The sequence below is a fragment of the Schistocerca piceifrons genome, chromosome 4 (assembly GCF_021461385.2).
Source record: "Schistocerca piceifrons isolate TAMUIC-IGC-003096 chromosome 4, iqSchPice1.1, whole genome shotgun sequence".
NCBI lineage: Eukaryota > Metazoa > Arthropoda > Insecta > Orthoptera > Acrididae > Schistocerca > Schistocerca piceifrons.
The window spans coordinates 233,575,127-233,598,765 of NC_060141.1; the positions used below are offsets into that span (position 1 = coordinate 233,575,127).

General features: G+C 42.7%; 1 protein-coding gene across 3 annotated transcripts in view; it reads left to right on the top strand.

Moving 5' to 3' along the window:
* Positions 1 to 4,354: 4,354 nt before the first annotated feature.
* Positions 4,355 to 23,639, top strand: part of LOC124795172 (probable cytochrome P450 301a1, mitochondrial) — a 230,169-nt gene continuing 210,884 nt past the window's right edge. For 2 of the 3 annotated variants that reach the window (XM_047259069.1, XM_047259067.1), the window contains exon 1: positions 4,355 to 4,422. The gene's annotated coding sequence lies outside the window, so the exon portion shown is untranslated. The remainder of the gene's footprint in view (positions 4,423 to 23,639) is intronic. The other variant, XM_047259068.1, reaches the window with a different exon arrangement.

Genomic DNA, 23,639 nt, shown 5'->3' on the forward strand with positions numbered 1-23,639 from the left:
ATGGCTCTGAGCACTATGGGACTTAACATCTGTGGTCATCAGTCCCCTAGAACTTAGAACTACTTAAACCTAACGAACCTAAGGACATGACACACATCCATGCCCGAGGCAGGATTCGAACCTGCGACCGTAGCAGTCCCGCGATTCCGAACTGAGCGCCTAGAACCGCTAGCAGGGGAGAGTCAGTGATTATAAGGAAAACAGCAGGCAGAAGATGGTGGTGATGAAGGGAAACTGAGCGATGTAGTGGCTGGTACTGAGTGGCTGACATATTTAGATATGAGGTCTTATGTCTATATTTAATATTATACTGAGTAGTTTCTTAGTTTAAAAGTGTGTAGTTAGCCAAGTTGGTAATATTATTTATGAGCTTTTTTTGTTTCCCGTTATTGTTATCTAAATTTGCGACCGATGTGGTAAATAGCCATACTAACAAACATCTTACTGTTAAACACCTTTACTTCTAAAACTATAAAACATTCCTGGATTCTTATATTATTGTTTTACTTGTAACGCACACGTGTCATTATATTCAGTTACATTCCACATGAATAAGCGTGGCTTAGCCTTTGTAACTATCACACCTCTGTTCTTCACTCACTAGGCCTTTGCTCAGCATTTGACTAGCGTAACTGGATATCACCTCTATGCCCACTACTGTAGCCGCAAATGTCAGATACATTCAAACTCATTTTCCACATTTTACTATTTTGTGCCGATATTACGCTATTATTTTTTGCCTTATGATCCCTTTTACCTACAACAGCTGTCTGATGAAGGTCTACTAACCGAGAGCGCTATCAACAGTGAATAAATGAGATTGAGATTGTACTTTACAGTCAAATAAATTGGTGAACCAGATGTCAACTTACACGATTCGTGTAAATACTCATTGTCAGTATGAGCAGCAGCATACGAAATAATTTACACGTGATCTTACTGTATTTGTTGCTGGTAAGCCTTTCGGGATGTGAGGTCGTGGTCCAACAAACTTTACCATTCCTGACGTTTCGTCTAGGACTGCGCTGGACATCTTCAGAGGCGCTAGCGATTCTGCAGAGCTACTGTCCATATGTCGCTAAGTTTCGTTGCCTCCTCTTTTCTATTAAAATAATCTGATGCTTATAAATTTCAATGGCTCCTCTACATAGTCGTGGTTAATAATTTGACGTTGTAGATAAAATTGACTATGCAGAAAAGCCATTGAAATCTATAATCACCAGGATAATTTTAATAGAAACGAAGAGGCAATGAACCTTGCGACATATGGACAGTAGCTCTGCAGAATCGCTAGTATATTTTATCTTTGACAAGACGACAATCGATAGTTTTATCTTTGACAAGGATATTCTCTGCTCATCACGTGTTACTTCGACCACGCGCCCTTTCCTGCAGTATATAGGTCGCTCTCGGACGTCCGACCAGTCAGTCGGCAAGATTCAGCGCAGGAGCGTCTCTGAAGATGTCCAGCACAGTCCTAGACGAAACGTCAGGGACGGAAAAGTTTCTTGGACCACGACCTGACATCCCGAAGGGTATACCAGCAGCTTTGTCATCCGGTCGTGACAGCCGTCTTACTATATTTGTATTCTCAGTAATACTGAACAAACGTGACTGAAGTGTGGCTTCTTTGGAACATACTTATTTTGGCTTGTTAGTTGTGTCACACTGGATGAGGACCATTTGGTTAGATGCTTTCTCTTGGTTGAAGATTAATAAACCAGATTAATAGAAGTTGTCATTTATTGCAGACGATGCTTGTCAACAACAGTTACTAATTTTCTGTGGCAATTAATTTCAGGCAGGTTTCGGGCGATAGGCACACGGTTTCACCCTCTGCCGGGCGTGACCTGTTTGCAAGTTGTCTCCCTCCGATAGATCCGATTGTCTGGAAACTAAATTAACTGTAGTATTTCGAAAAAAAGTATTGGTAGCTTACAAGATGTTAGACAGTGTTTTCTCAATTACTTCGCAAAGCTGCACGTCGCTATCACTGGTAATGTATGCAGAGTTTTAGCAGTCGATAATCGGTAGTTCAAAGTCACCAGCTAGTTCTACCGTATGCTTTCGAGATATTGCTCTACGACTCTTCGACCAAAGTTTCCAAACCTGATAGTCGTTAGAAACTGACATCTATCAACAATTTACTCTTTACTTTACAAAGGTGAGTCCCCATCAGCAGAGTCTCAAACGACCAACCCCTGTAGACATATTTATCTTTATAAATAAGAAAAGCTGTATAAGAAAACGAAACTGTGAGTAATGTTTGTTTATTAACGTTCATCATGGCTCTCATACCTGGGCGCTGCGGAGGGGAGGTGGTAATCCACGCCACTGCTCCCTAGCTCTCAGAGAAAGGAAAGGGTAAAACGCATCAGGTATTTCTCTTTCAAGAAAATGATTTAAAAGTGGGTATTACTCAGGTTTTTAATCGGATCGGATTCGAAACTTTTTCACGGCTATTTACAAGTCGTCATTTGTCTTCCTAAATATTAAAAATGCTCCAGGCCCTCAGATCTAGCCCCTTCCCTCCTCCTGTTACAATCTATCGTACGGGCTCTCTTGACGGTGAATATAAAAAGATAACAGGAGTTCGACGCGATGAAGTATTTTGCTGTTTCAGGGTTGCCACCTTCAACCCAGTTCGAAACAATACAGGTCCATACTGAAAAAAGCATGTTATCTGTGTCAAAGCGTTTTTTAGCTACTCTCACAGTTATCGTAGGAAGACTGTGTAAGCTTCTCCTTCTCTTTGAACTCCGGATAGTAGGCAAATTTTTATTGTGGAACATGAGAGATGGGTGGCAATAGCTCACTTTGCGCAACGTGATAATAAACGAACATTTGACTGAATTCTGTGGAGGTACTAACTAGTAATATCCTCATAGCGTGACCTTTACCAGATGTATGTAACTAATAAATAGTTAAGATACGTGCCGTGAGTATGCTTGGATCGGTCAGTTCGTCTAATCTTTCTATTTAGAAATGTTTAATTTAAAGACATAACGAATTCACGTCGTACATAAAGTGATGAACAGCATCTCCAGCTGATAAGTCACCTTCCGGCGTGAAAAGCACGCAAAGAAATAATTGAAGTGTACTGCTGATTGCAGCTTTGAGAAACGTGTACACTGACTGTATTATTTAGTTAGGGAGATTTGTATCTCTAATGATGGCAGGAGATCTACCATAACAGTACGCACGCACAAACGTAACCCGATGCACATACTCTATCGAAAATATATCAGCACCGTTGTACAGAGAGAACAGATCAAGACTAAACCACGTAAAACTGAATTATTGACAGTACGAATTAATTTAATGGATAATTCTGGACATCTTGATAGTTCGGCGCAGAAAACATATTTGCAAGGCATTTGCGATTTAGCGTAAGCGGACGAAGTTGCAGCTGTGACGGAAAATTTTCAACCGTCACCTCAACTAAAAAATGTTTAAATGTGTGTGAAATCTTATGGGACTTAACTGCTAAGGTTATCACTTAAATATATCAATTTTTTGCCAATGTGTGGTGCGTCGTTTTTCTGGTGATAGAGTCTATTAAGAAATTAACTATGTGTCTGTCGATGTTTTAATTAAGAGTAATCAAAAATCTGTTTTGAAGGAAACTAGTTACCAGAATGGAGGTAGCTTGATGTCATGCTTCGACTGAAGTACATCACTTACGTGAAAAGACGTTTCTATAAAAGGCTCAAAACCAAGATGAAATTTGCTCTCCTACGAAGCTTTCCAAGATTAGTTTGTGGCAGCTATCACCCACAAAACGTATTACTTCACTGCAAGAAAGAGGTGATCCTGACTTTCAGTATACATTATTAAACCTGGGGATATTTTCTAAAAGCCGAACCAAGTACGAAAACTTGAACTGCGTTAAGAAAGCTAATAAAGTAAACACAAGTAAAAGGGTCGATATGGAAAGAGATAGTTGGTTTGAAGCAATTTTATGTAGCGGCCGAAAGTGTCTTTGTTGTTGCGTAAGAACCAAATTTTATTACGTAGAATTTAAATTTAGATAATCGTGAACGAAGAAGTTTTGATCTAAAACAATAGGTTTGGATTTATAAAAAGGGCGGGGACTTCGATAGAATTATATCACAGTACCAATCCTGCTACTACTGGTCACTTTGAGCGCTAGTGCGCAGTCGGCTCCCAGGCTATTGTTGAAGAGACCACTGCTGGCGCGACCTTGCCGCTTGTCGGCTTAATTCGTGATATCAGCTCTCCGTGCCCTATTGCCCCCCCCCCCTTCCCTCCCCCCTACCCCCCACCCCCTACTGAAAGCAGACACGTCTGAGTGGTGGGGATAGCTGGCTGCACAACTCGCCGCATCCTCTCCCACCCAACAGTGGTCAGCTGCAGTCCGCTAGAGGCGCTACGGCGAGCACAAGGTCCTTCTACGATCAGGTACTTGCGCTGCGCGCAGCGTAGGCCTACACAGACTGACTATCGAAAGTTCGGTACACTTTAAGCCACCGACACGCGGAGCGTGCTTTCGAAAGTCAAAGTTGAGCATGCCGAGTTCATCGTACTGCTGAACGATCAAAAACGATGCAGCTAGTGGACACGGTATGTGTGCCTCTCGTGGTATAGGCGATCGCAGTGCGCTTCAGCGGCAGTTAATTGTAACTGACTGGCAAATCACATTATTTTAAAAAATGAACAGGCGTAAAATTCTACGTTAGCTCTATTGAAACGGCATGTCCTGCTAGACAATCAGGAAAGGAGCTGACGCTGTCTCGAGTTGTAAAGCGGCTCGTCCAGTACGTAGACCTGTTGCCCGAGAATACAACCTGGAATATTTTCAGTTAAGGAAACTCGGCGGGAAAAAGGACGAGGAACTCTGAAGAATAACAGAGACCGAACAACGAAGTATCACTGGAAACTACTGTCGAATTCTACGAGGCACTAACGCACTGACGATGTTGTGCAATCCTGCATGTACTCTGTGCAGCTAAGTGCCACTAGAAACGAAATCCCGTCCCGATATGATGATGATGTTTGGTTTGTAAGGCTCTCAAATGAGCAGTCGTCGGCACCCGTACAAAGTCCCAATTTATTCACAGTCCAATTTTTATACAGTCAAATATAGCCACTGTCAGGAATGATGATGATGATGAAATGATGAGGACAACACAAACAGCCAGACCCCGGGCAGAGAAAATCCCCCAATCCGGCCGGGAATCGAACCCGACCCGTCCCGGGAGCACAGTAACGCAAGTTCAGCGTCTGAGGCAGACTGAGATCGGAATCGGAATCCGAATCCCCAGCAGCGCCGGCGATGCCGCTTATATAGGCTCGCATGACGCGCGTCGCACATGATCGCGCGATGACCTCCTGATCTCGGCTCTTTCCAGAAGCTTCTGTGGTGCTACTCACGAAGTCCACACTACCTTTATCACAAAAATGCAGTTCCTCCTGCTTCCTAGCATACTTCACTGGCACACCATGTGCAACATTATACCATTAGCTATGCACTCTCAATACTTCACGCTATTCATTCGCGAAACATACGCGACAAAACATATTTCCATCCTTGCCCATATACTAGATGTTATTCCGTCCGTAGGACACATAAATAAAACTTTCAATATTCATGAATACGGTATAAGAGAAAAACGAAAGAAGTGGTCCGGCTTGTCCAGTCAATAAGAACATCGATTGATAAAGGTTCCATTACAAGTAGCGAAGTGTAAATTTGTAGTAGTTCCTCACATGAGATAAAAATTAGTTCATCATTCTCACATTTTTGTAAAATCCTAACGTCATTCTCATATGTTCACTGTTCCTATTCAGTAGAAGAGTCTTTATAACGTGTGAAATACAAAAGTTGGAACAAGAAAGTGTAAGTTATCTTATTGCAATTAATGCAAGCTTTCTTCTGCTGTAATATATATATATATATATATATATATATATATATATATATATATATGTGTGTGTGTGTGTGTGTGTGTGTGTGTGTGTGTGTGGGTGTGGGTGTGTGGAGAAAATGGCTCCGAGCACTATCGGACTTAACGTCTGAGGTCAGCAGTCCCTTAGAACTTAGAACTACTTAAACCTAACTAACCCAAGGACATCAGACACATTCACACCCGAGGCAGGATTCGAACCTGCGAGCGTAGTAGTCGCGCGATTCCGGACTGAAGCGCCTAGAACCGCTCGGCCACCATGGCCGGCATATATGGAGACAGCGGGATGCGAACCAGCAACACATAATTTATTATACTATTAAACTGTGTCACTTCTTACGTTACACCTACCACAGATGAAGTAGAACTATACTTTCTATCTCACCCCCGCCTCAAAGCTTTAATCGCTCTTAACTGATATTTAATTTTAACTAATTGTATCAAGAACAATGCGGTTTTGATGCACCCTCAATATTCGGTTGCCTTTCACAGTATGCAAGTTACAGTTTCTCCTCGTTTTATTAGAACAAATCGTACAATTAACGACGGCTTTTCAAAAGACCCACAATCTGCTGGTGCCTAGAAGCGGCATAGGTACACATAAGCTTCAGTTGAAACAAAATAGCGTCTCGCGAGTCTGTGCTGAAGAGAGATGACGTCATCTGAAGTAGGTGGCCTTCTTCATCTCATTAGCCTGCTTTAAACGCACGTCAAAATGTCTGACATGCTAGGTATTGCCCTGCGCGTTCGGAGAACCTCCCCAGTGTGCTTTTTCAACGCTATGACGTCAAGAGTCGAAACGCTCAACGTTCAAAGGCACGGTCTGTCTCCGACGGCTTCAGATACGTGCGAGTGATAAACAGGGAGTAGTGCAGTACTTCTACACACAAACTAGGGGGTTCATTAAACATCACGTGGGGGGGAGTTCGTTATTACCAGTATCATCGATGTCCTATTCTTTTCCTTCGACCTTCCGATCGCGGAAAAAGAGACTATCTATATGGCTCTGCATGTCCCAATCTCTCTTATTATAGTCACATGACCTCTGCGTGAGACGTACGACGTTTGCAGTAGAATGATCGCACTTTTTTTTACTGGTATTTCCCTTAATCACATAGACAATAAATGCAGCAATAGTTAAAACTGTTCATAAATTACGTAAAACTTAGGATTATACACTGACGGAAAAAATAGCAACACCAAAAAGTAATGAATGTAGAGTAATGAAATTTCGGGAATACATTTCCCTAGGTAACATACTTATGTGATTAGCACTACAAAATCACAGGCTGAAATAAGCGCGAGATAAGCCATTGCAATTGTTGTGCTAGTACTATGCATTAATAATCAGTGTAACCACCAGAATGTTGAATACATGCACTCAAACGTGCATGCATTGTGTAGTACAGTTGCCGGATATCGTTTTGTGGGATGGAGTTTCATGCCGGTTGCACTTGGTCGGTCAACGCAGGGACGGTTAATGCTGTTTGGGGACGACGATGGAGTTGTCACCCGATGCCGTCCCATATGTGCTCGAATGAAGACAGATCTCTTGATCGAACAGGTCAAGGCAACATGTCGACACTCTATATAGATCGTTGGGCTACAAAAGCGGTATGTAGGCGAGCTTTATGCAAGGTGCATAGGATAACCACGATAGTACTCCTGCTGTCGTACAAAATCTCACCCCAGACCATAATTTCCTGATGTTGGTCCAGTGTGACTTGCACGCAGACAGGTTGGTTGCAGTCTCTCAACTGCCCTGCTGTCATACGAACTTTCACTCCAGACCGTAACTCCAGAAGTAGGTCCAGTGTATCCAACAGGCAGACAGGTTGGCTGCAGGCCCTCAACTGCGCTAATATCATACGACTATCATTTGTCTAGCACACAGACAGGTTTGTTACGAGCTCTCAACTAACCTATACCTAACCGACACACGACCCTGACTAGCGCCAAGGCAGAACCAGATTTCATCAGAAAACATAACAGACATTCACCCTGCCCGCAAATGAGTTCGCGCTTGATACCACTGAAGTCGTAAATGGCGATGGTTTAGGGTCAATGGAATGCACGCTACAGGCCGTCTGGCTCAGAGCTGTCCTTGTAGTAAACGATGTGTAACATTTCGTTGTGTCACTTCGATGCCAACTGATGCTGAAACTGCTGCTGTAGATGCAGTACGATGCTTCACAGCCGTATGCTGAGCACAGTGTTCATCCCTCTCGCTAATGCCACGTGGTCGTCCGGAGCCCAGTCTTCTAGCGATCGTACAGCCTGCTTCCCGTAGTCTTATTACACAACCTCTTTCAAATGCAGTGAACTGTTGATAATGACGTGTTTGTTACCTCAAAGGCATTCCTAATATCGACACACAACTACGTATCTCAAAGGTGACTAACGCTCACCTCCAGTACTACGTGTATTTAAAGCAAACCTAATTTGCATTTTCGTAATGGCGCTATTAGCGCCACTCTTGCGCGACTGGCGAGAAATGCGAACAGACGTCATCTTTCAGATGTAGAAACACGTCTACCAACATTCATTTAGGTCGCCAGCCCATTCTCGGTGTTGCAATTTTTTCCGTCACTTTAGTAATCAGCACGGTGGATAGATCAAACAGTTTAATTGAATCAGTTATTATGAAAATGTCATGAGTCCAATTCTTCACAAATTCAGATTTCAGTTCTTTTGCAGTCTCCATCTGTAGAAGCATGCATCTGTGTCGAGAGCGTCATGAGTTTCTGCCTTTAAAGCCAAGCAAATCGTTGCCAAAAATTTTAGTTGGTATTAAAACGTCATGAGTCTAGGACTCATGACGTTCTCATACTACATCTTCTCATTAGTTTTATGTAATATTTTTTTAAATCACCGGAAGTAACCTATGGCTTATGTCCCTACATTAACAACAATCAAATTTTACCAGTACCGATTTCATGATATATTGTTGGCACCACATTGTAATACAAATCTTGTGTGGCTGTTGTCTAATCTTTCAATAGTAGTGACAATTTAATCAGAAAAGAGAGCATGGACTCAAGTGAATAACAGCCATAACCCCATAACAAGACGAAAGGCATACAGTATTCTGATAAATTCAAACACTTCATAATAAAGAAGGATAGATTATGAGGAGAAGCGTACATTAACTACAAAGGACAAAACAATACTGCAAGTGGTATGTTTGAAAAATCTTTCAATATTTTCCTATCCGGGGGCAATCTTTCCTACATTGTGATAGGGTGTTTGGGCGTATAGTAAGAAATTTACGACAAAACAAAGAAAGTTACGACAATCTGATAGAGTTTACACTGTGAAAGAATATATTGTACTTACTCTTCATTCTGCCAATAAAAAGAATTCATTCATTGTCAACTACCTTGAGGATAACAAGAACTATAAGGACAGGTGACCAGATATTTCTAAATGCAATTCCCAGAATTTAGAAACAATGGGAAAAAACAATTCAATGAAAGTCAACGTCAGTGTTTCACAGTACAATATGTTTGAGTATGACAGCCACAACCCAGGGGTATTAGTAGCCCGATCATTCATTGATGGACTGACACAAATCTCTTTCAGACTTTTAAAACCCCTAGGAAATGTCAGCCTCCGACAACCTTAGCACACGGAGTGAAATGTCCTATAACCAAAGTTAAGATAAACGATTTAAAAATCGAATGAGATTTTCACTCTGCAGCGGAGTGCGCGCTGATATGAAACTTCCTGGCAGATTAAAACTGTGTGCCTGACCGAGACTCAAACTCGGGACCTTTGCCTTTCGCGAGCAAGTGCTTTACCAACTGAGCTACCGAAACACGACTGACGCCCCGTACTCACAGCTTTACTTCTGCCAATACCTCGTCTCCTACCTTCCAAACTTTACTGGCAGAAGTAAAGCTGTGAGTACCGGGCGTGAGTCGTGCTTCGGTAGCTCAGTTGGTAGAGCACTTGCCCGCGAAAGGCAAAGGTCCCGAGTTCGAGTCTCGGTCGGGCACACAGTTTTAATCTGCCAGGAAGTTTCATATCAGCGCACACTCCGCTGCAGAGAGAAAATCTCATTCTGGAAACATCCCCCAGGCTGTGGCTAAGCCATGTCTGCGCAATATCCTTTCTTCCAGGAGTGCTAGTTCTGCAAGGTTCGCAGGAGAGCTTCTGTAAAGTTTGGAAGGTAGGTGACGAGGTACTGGCAGAAGTAAAGCTGTGAGTACCGGGCGTGAGTCGTGCTTCGGTAGCTCAGTTGGTAGAGCACTTGCCTGCAAAAGGCAAAGGTCCCGAGTTCGAGTCTCGGTCGGGCACACAGTTTTAATCTGCCAGGAAGTTTGATATAACAGTAAACTGTAACAGTACCTCCCAGAGGATCACAAAACCTTTGTATTGGTTTATTCATTTGGCCTACAACAGCTGAAGAAGATTAAAATGTATGAAACCTACAGAAAATGTTGCAACAATGTTTATCTGTAATGATTATGTTAAGATGCTATTTGTAATTTGTGTTTATTAATTAATTCTCAAAATTCTATAGCTGTACTATTATTAATTTCAATTTGGTTCAAAAACGTCATGAGTCCAAGATAAAAAAAAATTAATTTGGAGAATGTGAAAACAAAAAATGATGGTTTGAAGACGTAGATTTAATGGTTTACAGGTACACCAGAGTATAAAAGTCCAAGTACTTCATATCTTCTACCATTGAAGTACAAAAAAGTTTCCTTTGAATATCTCAAAATCATGTTTTATGGACTTAATGGTCTTTTCATAATAACCGATTCAATTATAGTCATTACTTCATTACCTACAAATCTATTTTTAAAATGGTTGCGTTTGAAGCATCATATTCAAAGCACTCTGAGACTTCATTTTTAATAACACTTCTTAATTTAAAAAAGTGTACAAAGATATCGTTGCTTGAATCTTCGCATACAAATTTAAGTTTCAATTTAAAAAAAAAAAGAAAATTGCAAAGGTACAGCGCATTATTCGAAAGACTGGTCTTTCTTCATGTGATAGCTTGAACCAACAGAACTATAGTACACAGTTGAAATTTATATTTCACTTCCTTTTAAGATTCGGCTGTCAAAGTGTACTTATTTACATCCAATCGGCAGAGTAAAGAGGTAACACTTTTAGGTGGAGGAAAACTTCTTGCAACCACTTTCTTGTACAATACTTCTCATACTTCTCTGTGCACGCCAGTTTTAAATGATTCATATCGGCATTCGACGGTTTGTTTCTGTTCACAGCTTCCAGAAAGTAGTATTTTGAATCTCTGCACATGTGCATTGTAACATCTGTGTACCAGCATGACACGAATGACAGACGTTACACGAGGTTCAAGAATACTTTGTTTCACATAGATGGACCAGAATCGAGGAGAGATGCCAGTATATATAGGCGAAAGTGTTTGGCTACCTTTCTGCAGTATCACAGAAGGAACATGCCGCTTCTCGTAGCGGTATTGCACGACCTTCTTCAAATGCAGTGAGGTTTTGACAGTGGCGTCTTTGTCGCCTTTAAAGCGTTCTTGAGTAACACCAGCTTACCACTTCCAGTCTCAAAGTTACCGGGTGACAACTGTTGGTCTCAACGTTACAGGGTGACAATTGTTGAACTATATGAAATAAAATCGTCATAATTTCTGAACGGTTTGCGTTAGGACTTTCAAACTGCACAGTTGGCCGCTGGGCCGATGGGAATTGCATGGTCTGATTTAGTGACGAAGTCCCCTTTCATTTGGATGGCTTCCTCAATAAGCTAAATCGGCGCTTTTGGCGAACTGAGAATCAGAATTTCGCGATCGAAAAATCCCTTCACCCTCAACAGGTGACTGTGTGCTGTTACAATGTCCAGTCACGGAATAATCGATACGATATTCCTTGATAGTACAGTGACTGCCAAACGGTAGTTGAAGGTGATTCGATTCCTATCATCCAAGGTGACCCTGATTTCGACAAGATGTGGTTCATGCAAGACGAATCTCTACCCGATCGAAGCAGGAAAGTGTTAGATATCGTGGAGGAGCACTTCTGGGACCACATTCTGGCTCTGCAGTAGCTAGAGGCCATTTGCATGGGCGTCGATTGGCCGCCATATTCTCCGGATCTGAACACTTGCGACTCCTTTTTGTGGGGCTATATCAGGGTCAAGGTGTATAGGAATAACCCCAAAATCATTGCTTCATATGAACTCCAGTTTCTCTGATTTTCCCACCGTGGTCACTTCGCGAGACGTATGTGAGAGGAAGTCGTATGTTCCGACTATTCTGCTTGGAACGTACGCTCTCGAAATTTTAACAGTAAGCTTCTCCGAGATGTGCAACGTCTCTCTTGTAACAGTGGCACTGTAATTCGTTGAGTGTTTCTGTAACGCTCTCACACTTATTAAACGATCCTGTGGAGAAGTGGGCTGCTTTTCATTGGCTCTTTATTATTTTATTAATACCACGTACTAAGTGTGCGGACAATGATCAAGAAGCGGTCGTAGGAAAGGTTTTTCAGCCACCTCTTGTGGATGACTTACTATTCTCGTAAAGAAAGTTTTTTATATTCTTTCTACTTAGGTGTTTTGGAGAGCTACCACTTGATATTTTACGGTTGTTACGTTTCTGTTGATTCACTGACAGTGTTGTCGAATAGTATTGGATTCCATCGTCAAATTTTGCGCAATGCGTTACTTTTAATTATGTTCAGAATCTTCTGTCAGACCCTGCACCCACCATCATTACTCTGCACAGATTCGTGGATTTGGCTAAACACACGTAGTGCTGCAACTTTCCTACAGACAATAACGTCCGTGAACAGCGTGGTAGGCTATATAAGGGACGTAAAAGCGTCGGATGTTATCACTGATGGACACGGAGATACCGAGTACTCAGGTGAGACAGCGTTATTACAACATGCCAGAGCTTGATCACATCGTGGACCTTCATTTGGCCGGTTGAAAGAGTCGTTCAGACCCAGATTTTTGGGACATCTGGATGTGACAGTGACCCAACATATGAACTGCGTGGGAAAGTGAGGGCAGGTGTACTCGTCACTTACCTCCTGGTCGATAATGTCTACTTCAAGGTTGATTCGCCATATTTCACACCAAGTACATCACCACCCGTCCACATTCATGCCTGCAACCGAGAAAAAGTAATGGACTCCTTGAAACGTTCTGTGTCATTCCACACCATTGGTCGGACCCCCGCAGCAGACGAACTGGGCAACCACTGTCTCATGGTTGGACTCCTGTTGACAATTAACACCACCACACAGACGGTTGCGTTTGCAGTGGTACGATGACCGTGAATGAATGGCATCGAATTGTGTTCAGCGATGAGTCACTGTTCTGCACAACCCCAGAGGACCACAGTCGCCGATTATGGCGGCGAGATGGGCGGAGGTATCATTGTTCCAGTGGTTTTTAGTGGTACAGCAGTGTTGCTCCTGCCGTCATGCTGTAGGGAGCAATTGGGCTGGTAGTGATGGAGGCAACTCTGACGGCACAACCGTAAATCACGGACATACTATGTCTCATGTTTTATCTCCTATGCTACAGTTTCGCGGTGGCATGTTTCAATAGGCCAATACTCTTCCACATATGTTCCATGCATCTATGGTCTGCGTGATGCTGAGGTAATCTGGTGGCCAACAAAATCTCGAGATCTGTCCGCGTCAGAACATTTGTGGGACCAACTCGGAAGTCAGCTCTGTCCTAGTGCCAGTATCCAGGATGTCAATGATCGCTCACAGCAACCGTGGGCCAGCTTTGCACAGGAGACGATACAACGGTCTATTTTGTAACCTTACCAACCGAATAAGTGCATGCATCCGGGTCAGAGGGGATGCAACGTCATACTCATGCCGTCAAGTTCTTCCTAATTTGATTCGATTTTGTAACCACCGAAATAATATCTCATAACCTCCAATACGAGAAATTCCATTTGTCTCCGCTTGTCTTCTTGGTGCTTAACTTTTCGTCAGGCGCTATAACAACACCATATATCGGCCGATGGATATGATAGATGTTACCTTTACATGTGACGGTTTCGTCTCATCCGATAGGATGCGATGAATCCAGTTAAAAATCTGACTCTTTACTTGGTAAGTTCGTATGATGTTCACTGAACGACAGTGTGGAACAGTTTCGAGAACCTTACAGAAGTCAAAAAACACTGAAGCCAAATGGGCGCCAATGTCTACAGCGGTACTGATGTCATGGACGAACAGAACGAGCTGAGTTTGACAACATCTCTGATTTGGGAAATCATTCTGATTTACATAGAGAAGGTTTTCGTTGTCCAAAGTGTATAACGTGCTAACATAATCCACACTGCATAGTCTGACCAAAAAAATCACAGCAGCAAAAAATAATTAATGTAGAGTAATGAAATTTCGGGAATATATTTGTCTAGGCAACATATTTAAGTGATTAACAATACAAGACCATGTATTAACGTTAGCGCGAGATAAGCCGTTGCAAATGTGAAATGCTGGTGTATTAAGAACTGTTGTAACCGCCAAAATGTTGAATGTAAACATCCAAACATGAGTGCACTGTGTTGGAAACGTGCCGTACGTCAGTTTGTTGGATGGAGTTCCATGGCTGTTGCACTTGGTACGTTAATACAGGGACAGTTAATGCTGATTGAGCCTGACGCTGGAGTTGTCTTACGATGTTGTTCCACATGAGCTCCACTGGAGATAGATCTGGTGATTTAGCAAGGCCAAGACAACATGAAGACAATCTGTAGAGCATATTTGGTTACAACAGCGGTATGTGGGCGAATTTTATCCTGGTGGGAATTACCCTCTGCTTTGGCGTTCATCAATGGCATCACAACAGATCGAATCATCAGTTCGATGTACAAGTTTGCAGTCAGAATGCATGGGAAACCCACGAGAGTGCTCCTGCTGTCAAAAGACATCGCATCCCGGATCAAAATTCAAGGTGTAGTTCCAGTGTGTCTAGAACGCAGACCGATTGGTTGCAGGCCCTCAGCTGGTCTGCTTCTAACCTGAAAGTGGTCATCACGGGCACCGAGGGAGAACCAGCTTTCATCAGAAAACACAAGACCTCCACCCTGCCTCCAATGAGCTCTTGTTCGACACGGCTGAAATCGCAAATGGTGATACACTGTGATACATATCATTCACGGTTCCAGTCATGGTAAGCGGTTTTCTTGATCGTAGGTTTTTAATCAATACCAGAGATTGGTGTTAGACGGAATTCGCCATCTGTAGCGCTCATCTTTGCTATTTCATTATGGAAAATTCCATGATGTTGTCCCTTTATCCATGGAAAATGGACGTCTGTGTCATTTATCTTCACTTCTGTGATGGCCTCTAATAAATCCGGAATATATTTGTTAATATTTTTGTCGGATATGCGTAAAAGCTTAAATGTCTGTATGCGTTAACACGTGGCCTTCCTACGGCAGTAGCTCCGCTGTGTAGATAGAGGTTTCGGGTGGAAGTGCAATCATTGGATGGGTGCCATTAGAGGGGCTGCAGGCCATCTGTATATATACAAGCATACTGTGGCCAGTGTCGTTAGATAAATCGGTCTACTCTGCAAATGATGTCCTTCCCATGTCTGAAATTGTATGTAAGTATGACACAGTGGCTGTACAGTAGAAGACGTCAAACGGATGCTGAAACAGAGATAACACACTGTATTCATCGAATTCAAGATCTATTAATTCATTCAATAAGGTTTCGTGAGGACTAAGTCGCCTTTCATCCAAAGCTCCTCATTTAAGTTCCCACAGGAATTTCACTAGACCAGCAGTGCCTCTGTTAATTCGTTCAATATCTGAGTCAAGTCTAACAAGTCCTAAAACTGGTGCAGTAATCTAAAATCATCAGCGCGATTTACTTCAGAAATGTAAAACACTTTCTTACAACCTTCCCGACAAATTAATATCTTCCGTTCGATGTCCTCACAACCAAAATAATACTCTACTTTAAGATTTGGTACAGAATATACGAAGATTGTTAAATGAACAGTTTTGGAGTAGTGCGAAGTGAGAACTAATACACATAATTACAGAGTTATATCACTGGTTAAGTGAAATTTGTGACTGGATTAGGTATTTCTTCGTAGGGAGGATGAAGCATGTTATCTTCAATGGAGAGACATCGATACATGTAGAAGTAACTTCAAATGTGCCCCAGGGAATTGTGTTAGTACCCTTGCTATTCATGCTATTTAGCAATGATCTTGCAGACAATATTAACAGCAACCTCGGACATTTCGCATATGATGCGTTTATCCATAGTGAAGTAGTGTCTTCGAATATATTCAGTTGAATCTTTATGAGATTTCAATGTGGTACAAAGACTGGCAACGAACTCTTTAGTGTTTGAATTTTGCAGTTCACAAAACGAAAATAGGTAATATCCCGTGACTTCTAATCAATGAATAACAGTCGGTATCAGTCAACTCATACAAATAACCGGGTGTAGCAGTTTGTAGGGACACGAAATTGAATGACCATAAAGTTTCAGTCGTAAGTAAATCATCAGGAAAATGCAGTCAGTATACAAGGAGGCAGATTACAAAATACTCGTGCGATCCCTCCTAGAGTGCCGCTGTTACTCAAGTGTGTTGGATCCTTACCTAACGGAGCTAAAGGGAGATATTTGAAATATACTAACTAGAACAGGACGAACTGTCAGAGGTTTTTTGTCACTCATAGAAGAATATGAGCGAAATACTGAAGAAACTGAAGTACCAGACACTTGAAGACGGGGGTGAACTATCCCAAGATTTCCGTATCCAGATTTAAGCAATGAATCTAGGAATATGCTTCAGCCCGCTATGTATCGCTCTCGCAGGAAATGGCACGCACAGATGCGTTTAAACTATAATTTATCCCGAACCCAAAACGCGAATGGGAACAAGAAGTCCTAATAAGTGGTACAATGGGTAGTACCCTCTGCCATCCACACAATGTTTTGCAGAGTACCGATGTAGATGTTGATTTAAATCTAGTTGATAATGCTATAGTATAACTTAAGCTCAAACGTAATGACATTCTCCGACGAAATAAATCTCCTCTCAAAAAGTAAACGAGTTTTACGGAACAAAATTCGCTTTGCGGATAAACATGTAACACGTTTCATATAGTAAATGCAGAAGAACACGCACATTCCGCCTTGTCTTGCTACCGAAAGGCGTTCAACACTGCAACTGGTAGACGATGTACGACGCTACTTGTTATTTTCACAGGTAGGTTATTTGATCGATGAATTACTGATTGATGCAACCCGCTACATTCAGCGGAAACGAAATAAACTTCGCGTTTGCCCCAAGGCAGACCGATATATGTAAAATATTTTTACTATTGGGTTGTTAGCTAACGATGCTACTGTCTTCAGATGGTTCAAATGGCTCCGAGCACTATGGGACTTAACATCTAAGGTCTTCAGTCCCCTAGACTTAGAACTGCTTAAACCTAACAAACCTAAGGACATCACACACATCCATGCCCGAGGCAGGATTCGAACCTGTGACAGCAGCAGCAGGGCGGTTCCGGACTGAAGCGCCTAGAACCGCTCGGCCACAACGACCGGCTGCTAATTTCTCATTAAGATGAAAGTATTTGGACGATTTCTAGGAACTACGGAAACTACACAAAATTTCCACCTGATGGAATGAAAGCTCTCTTTAAAGATGAACTAATGGAAGATAATATCTGCACTGTGGGAGAAAAATCGCAACATTAAGCTGGAGCTGTGCGACATAACTGAAAGTTGGTAGGCATATTTTTACAGCTGAAAGATGACGTCTTTTAAAACATCGCGCCAGTGGCCTAAGAATAGCACAACTATGAGGATGCATCTTACAGATTTTATACTAAATTTCCCTTGAGACATTTTGAGTCTCATTTTATGTACAATAATGATGGGAGCTGAAGAAATGATTTAAAATTTGTGCCACAGCCGGGACTTGAAGCCACACCTCTTTGCTTACTAGTCAGGAATACTGAGTCTCACACCACTGCAGCACCATGGCTGACACTGCTGCACGGTTTACGAAGTCCAGTGCCATGAAAAACTTCATATCTCCAGCAGACATGATCAACACTACCGCCTAGTAAGCAAGGAGACACGGGTTAAAGTCCAGGCCTTGGCATAAATTTTAATTCATTTCTTCAGCTTCCATCATTATTGTAGATGACTCAAATGTCTCGAGGAAAATTTAATTATAAGATCACCTACACCTGAGGTACAGGATTTCCCCATTATGCTGGAGTGCTATTCCAGTGCTGGAGAGCTTCGGGAATAGTGACGATCTGAGAAGGGAAAGTAGGCCAGAGATATGAATTGAAGTTTTTTGTTGGAGAGGGCACTGGACTTAGGTAGACCTTGGAGCAATGTTACCCATAGTGCTGAGGTGGTGAAACTGTCAGCATTCCTGCATAGTACACAATGAGACCTGGGTTCAAGTCCCTGCTGTCGCATAAACTTTAATTCATTTCTTCAACCTACATCATTATATGAAGATGGAAATAAAGTTTGCTTTAAATGTAGGCTGTAGATGTCTTGACCATAGTTACAGGGTAACAATTATTGAACTATATGAAAAAAACGTAAATTACCTACAAACTACGGCGTACACAAACACTTCATTTAACATGTAAGAGTCACTTCAGATTTTCGGATTTACTTATGTGCGATATGCCTGCCATCTTTGCCGATGATGTGTGCGCAGACGAATAGCGAAGTTCTGCATGACCCGCTGGAATGTAGCAACTTCGATGCTGTCGATGATCTCCTGATTGCCTGTATTAACGTACCAAGTGCAACAGCCATGGAACTCCATCCAACAAACTGACGTACGGCACGTTTCCAACATAGTGCACTCATGTTTGGATGTTTACATTCAACATTTTGGCGGTTACGACAGTTCTTAATACACCAGCATTTCACATTTGCAACGGCTTATCTCGCGCTAACGTTAATACATGGTCTTGTATTGTTAATCACTTAAATATGTTGCCTAGACAAATATATTCCCGAAATTTCATTACTCTACATTAGTTATTTTTTGCTGCTGTGATTTTTTTGGTCAGACTATGCACTGTGGATTATGTTAGCACGTTATACACTTTGGACAACGAAAACCTTCTCTATGTAAATCAGAATGATTTCCCAAATCAGAGATGTTGTCAAACTCAGCTCGTTCTGTTCGTCCATGACATCAGTACCGCTGTAGACATTGGCGCCCAGTTGGCTTCAGTGTTTTTTGACTTCTGTAAGGTTCTCGAAACTGTTCCACACTGTCGTTCAGTGAACATCATACGAACTTACCAAGTAAAGAGTCAGATTTTTAACTGGATTCATCGCATCCTATCGGATGAGACGAAACCGTCAGATGTAAAGGTAACATCTATCATATCCATCGGCCGATATATGGTGTTGTTATAGTGCCTGACGAAAAGTTAAGCACCAAGAAGACAAGCGGAGACAAATGGAATTTCTCGTATTGGAGGTTATGAGATATTATTTTGGTGGTTACAAAATCGAATCAAATTAGGAAGAACTTGACGGCATGAGTATGACGTTGCATCCCCTCTGACCCGGATGCATGCACTTATTCGGTTGGTAAGGTTACAAAAAAGCCGTTGTATCGTCTCCTGTGCAAAGCTGGCCCACGGTTGCTGTGAGCGATCATTGACATCCTGGATACTGGCACTAGGACAGAGCTGACTTCCGAGTTGGTCCCACAAATGTTCTGACGCGGACAGATCTCGAGATTTTGTTGGCCACCAGATTACCTCAGCATCACGCAGACCATAGATGCATGGAACATATGTGGAAGAGTATTGGCCTATTGAAACATGCCACCGCGAAACTGTAGCATAGGAGATAAAACATGAGACATAGTATGTCCGTGATTTACGGTTGTGCCGTCAGAGTTGCCTCCATCACTACCAGCCCAATTGCTCCCTACAGCATGACGGCAGGAGCAACACTGCCGTACCACTAAAAACCACTGGAACAATGATACCTCCGCCCATCTCGCCGCCATAATCGGCGACTGTGGTCCTCTGGGGTTGTGCAGAACAGTGACTCATCGCTGAACACAATTCGATGCCATTCATTCACGGTCATCGTACCACTGCAAACGCAACCGTCTGTGTGGTGGTGTTAATTGTCAACAGGAGTCCAACCATGAGACAGTGGTTGCCCAGTTCGTCTGCTGCGGGGGTCCGACCAATGGTGTGGAATGACACAGAACGTTTCAAGGAGTCCATTACTTTTTCTCGGTTGCAGGCATGAATGTGGACGGGTGGTGATGTACTTGGTGTGAAATATGGCGAATCAACCTTGAAGTAGACATTATCGACCAGGAGGTAAGTGACGAGTACACCTGCCCTCACTTTCCCACGCAGTTCATATGTTGGGTCACTGTCACATCCAGATGTCCCAAAAATCTGGGTCTGAACGACTCTTTCAACCGGCCAAATGAAGGTCCACGATGTGATCAAGCTCTGGCATGTTGTAATAACGCTGTCTCACCTGAGTACTCGGTATCTCCGTGTCCATCAGTGATAACATCCGACGCTTTTACGTCCCTTATATAGCCTACCACGCTGTTCACGGACGTTATTGTCTGTAGGAAAGTTGCAGCATTAGGTGTGTTTAGCCAAATCCACGAATCTGTGCAGAGTAATGATGGTGGGTGCAGGGTCTGACAGAAGATTCTGAACATAATTAAAAGTAACGCATTGCGCAAAATTTGACGATGGAATCCAATACTATTCGACAACACTGTCAGTGAATCAACAGAAACGTAACAACCGTAAAATATCAAGTGGTAGCTCTCCAAAACACCTAAGTAGAAAGAATATAAAAAACTTTCTTTACGAGAATCGTAAGTCATCCACGAGAGGTGGCTGAAAAACCTTTCCTACGACCGCTTCTTGATCATTGTCCGCACACTTAGTACGTGGTATTAATAAAATAATAAAGAGCCAATGAAAAGCAGCCCACTTCTCCACAGGATCGTTTAATAAGTGTGAGAGCGTTACAGAAACACTCAACGAATTACAGTGCCACTGTTACAAGAGAGACGTTGCACATCTCGGAGAAGCTTACTGTTAAAATTTCGAGAGCGTACGTTCCAAGCAGAATAGTCGGAACATACGACTTCCTCTCACATACGTCTCGCGAAGTGACCACGGTGGGAAAATCAGAGAAACTGGAGTTCATATGAAGTCTTACCGGCAGTCTTTCTTTCTATGCACCATTTGCAAATGGAACAGGGATGGGGGACATGATACTGGTAGCAGAAGTACACTGGAAGTTGTCGTGCAGTGTACAGTTGTTGATGTAGATGAACATGCACTTAGTTTGTATTCCGTAGTTCTTTATTTCGTTAGATCTACATCTAGGATGTATTGTGTATGCCAACGCGCCTGATGAAAAATAAATGAAGCTCTCAGTGCGTCACGATACACCCAATTAAATTGTAACATTTGTAGAAAGTGGCTGGTACCAGTAAATAAAGATAATTATTTCATAATTGTTATGGTATGTACATTTAAGCCTTCGGCACGCAGGATGCGGCAGCTAACGTTGACAAGCAGGCAGATGGATATCCATCATCCCGTGACATAGCGCCGTGGACACATGCCACGAGCTGGTTAACGTGATTTTATGCTCTCAGTGCCCTCCAGCGGCAGTTGTCGCATTTGTTTGGCACGCACACCATACAGTTTATTCACGAAAATGGACACGCGGAGAATTCCTATTTTAGCTCTATTAAAACGTTCATTCTTTGATCATATGATAGTCATGTTGTTCCGTCTGTGGTATACATACACTGAACAGTCATAACTTTATGACCACCGATCTATTATCGATGTAAACCCCTATATGCGTCAGACGCACGCTTGGTGCATGTAATATCAGTGAGTGTGCGATCTATCTTTGTTGTGATAGCCCAGAGGCTCTGCACGAGGATTTCCGAAACTGCACGACTTCTCGGATGTTCGAGGAGTGCTGTGGTGAGCGTCATGTGGCGAATCCAGGGTGAAAACACGTTCAGACATCATGGGCGTTAGGTGGACACCCCTCGTTACAGATGTTGAGGCGCCTTGCCATGGTTCGCGCGGCTCTCCCCGTTGGAGGTTCTAGTCATCCCTCGGGCGTGGATTTGTCTGTGTTGTCCTTAGCGTAAGTTAGTTTAAGCTAGATCAAGTAGTGTGTAAGCCTAGGAACCGATGACCAGAGCACTTTGGTCCCACAGGAACTTACCACCACCACCACCGCAGACTGGTAAAACAGAACGGGCGGCAAATTGTGGTGTAACTGACATCACACTTTAATACTGCACATGTGCCTGAACACACAGTTCGCCGAACACCCTAACAATGGGCCTGTGCAGCCGACGATCCATGCATGTGCTGATGTTAACACCAGGCTCACCCTCGGTTCCGTACTGTGCCGCCTCAACCAACTACGCTACACATAAATTCTGCTGCTAGAGACTTTGTATTTCATGTTACAGTTTTCCGGAGACTTTAATAGGGGAAATGTTATTGAAATTTAATTATAACAAATCTTTAAACGGATAACACGCTTTCATAAATCTCCAATGGGTCATTGATTTAAAACAGCTTATTCTCAACACGCGAGTTAAAACGCGAAAATAACTAAATACAGAACTTCTTCGACCGCCAATATAATGCTTCCCGGCATTTTGTTACAACAGATCGTACCAATAACGATTCGTTCTCTTGGCCTTCAATGTCTTTGTCCTTAGAGATAGCATATATTAGTAGGTTGTAATGTAGAACATAATATCCTTCGGATATGAGCTTCTACTGAACACCCCAAATAAAGTATGGCGTCTCGCTTTCTACTTTCGACTTAGAGAGCGTTCTAGCATCCTGTCGGTTCCAGTTCACGTAGCATATTGCTGAAATATCGCAGAACTTATTTTGTGTTTCAAGTGAGGAAATGACTCCTCAACGTGAAATAGCAGGAAGTGACTTCACAGAATTCGTACAGCACCACGTAAACATTAGTTCAAATGTTGTGTGTAGCAACGGCCTTAGTCACTGCCTGTAAAAGAAAGGAGAAACCTCTGGCGTCAGACGGGCCATTATGGACTGACCGACCCAGGTACCGTCCTCTGCGAAGACATCATTTGGCTGCCATGCAGAGTGACGCCGAGTGGGCACAGCGCTTTCCAGGCCGTTGTCGGCTTTGGAAGCCTTGGAGAAGTTACATCTAATTGAATTAGCTCCTTAATAAGCATCACGATGTTAACTGGTCTCCGTTCCAGGTCTCTCACCAAAAAAACGTACCTGGCAATACCGGTAATCGAACACAGGTCCTCTGAATGGCAGTCAGCCTCGCTGATCACACTGCTACGGAAGCTGACACTGCCTCCACAATTCACTGCTAATCTGTTGTATGTCTGACAGTAGCCACATTGCTTGTTGCTAGTAAAACTGCGACAGCGTTCTTCGAAGCCACAGCTTCATAATCAGGGCTTCACCTGTTACGTGAGGGACTTCATTGCGATGTCAATAAGCCAGAATTGGGTATCTGTGTATTTTGCTCTTTTTTTTGTATGCGATATCCCAACCGCCACCTGCTGTACACAGTGTTACACAAGGGGCGTTCAATAAGTAAAGAAGCTCATTTTTTTTCTGAAAGCAAATTTGTTTCATTCAGGATTCCAAAACCTCATATTATTTCCCACTCT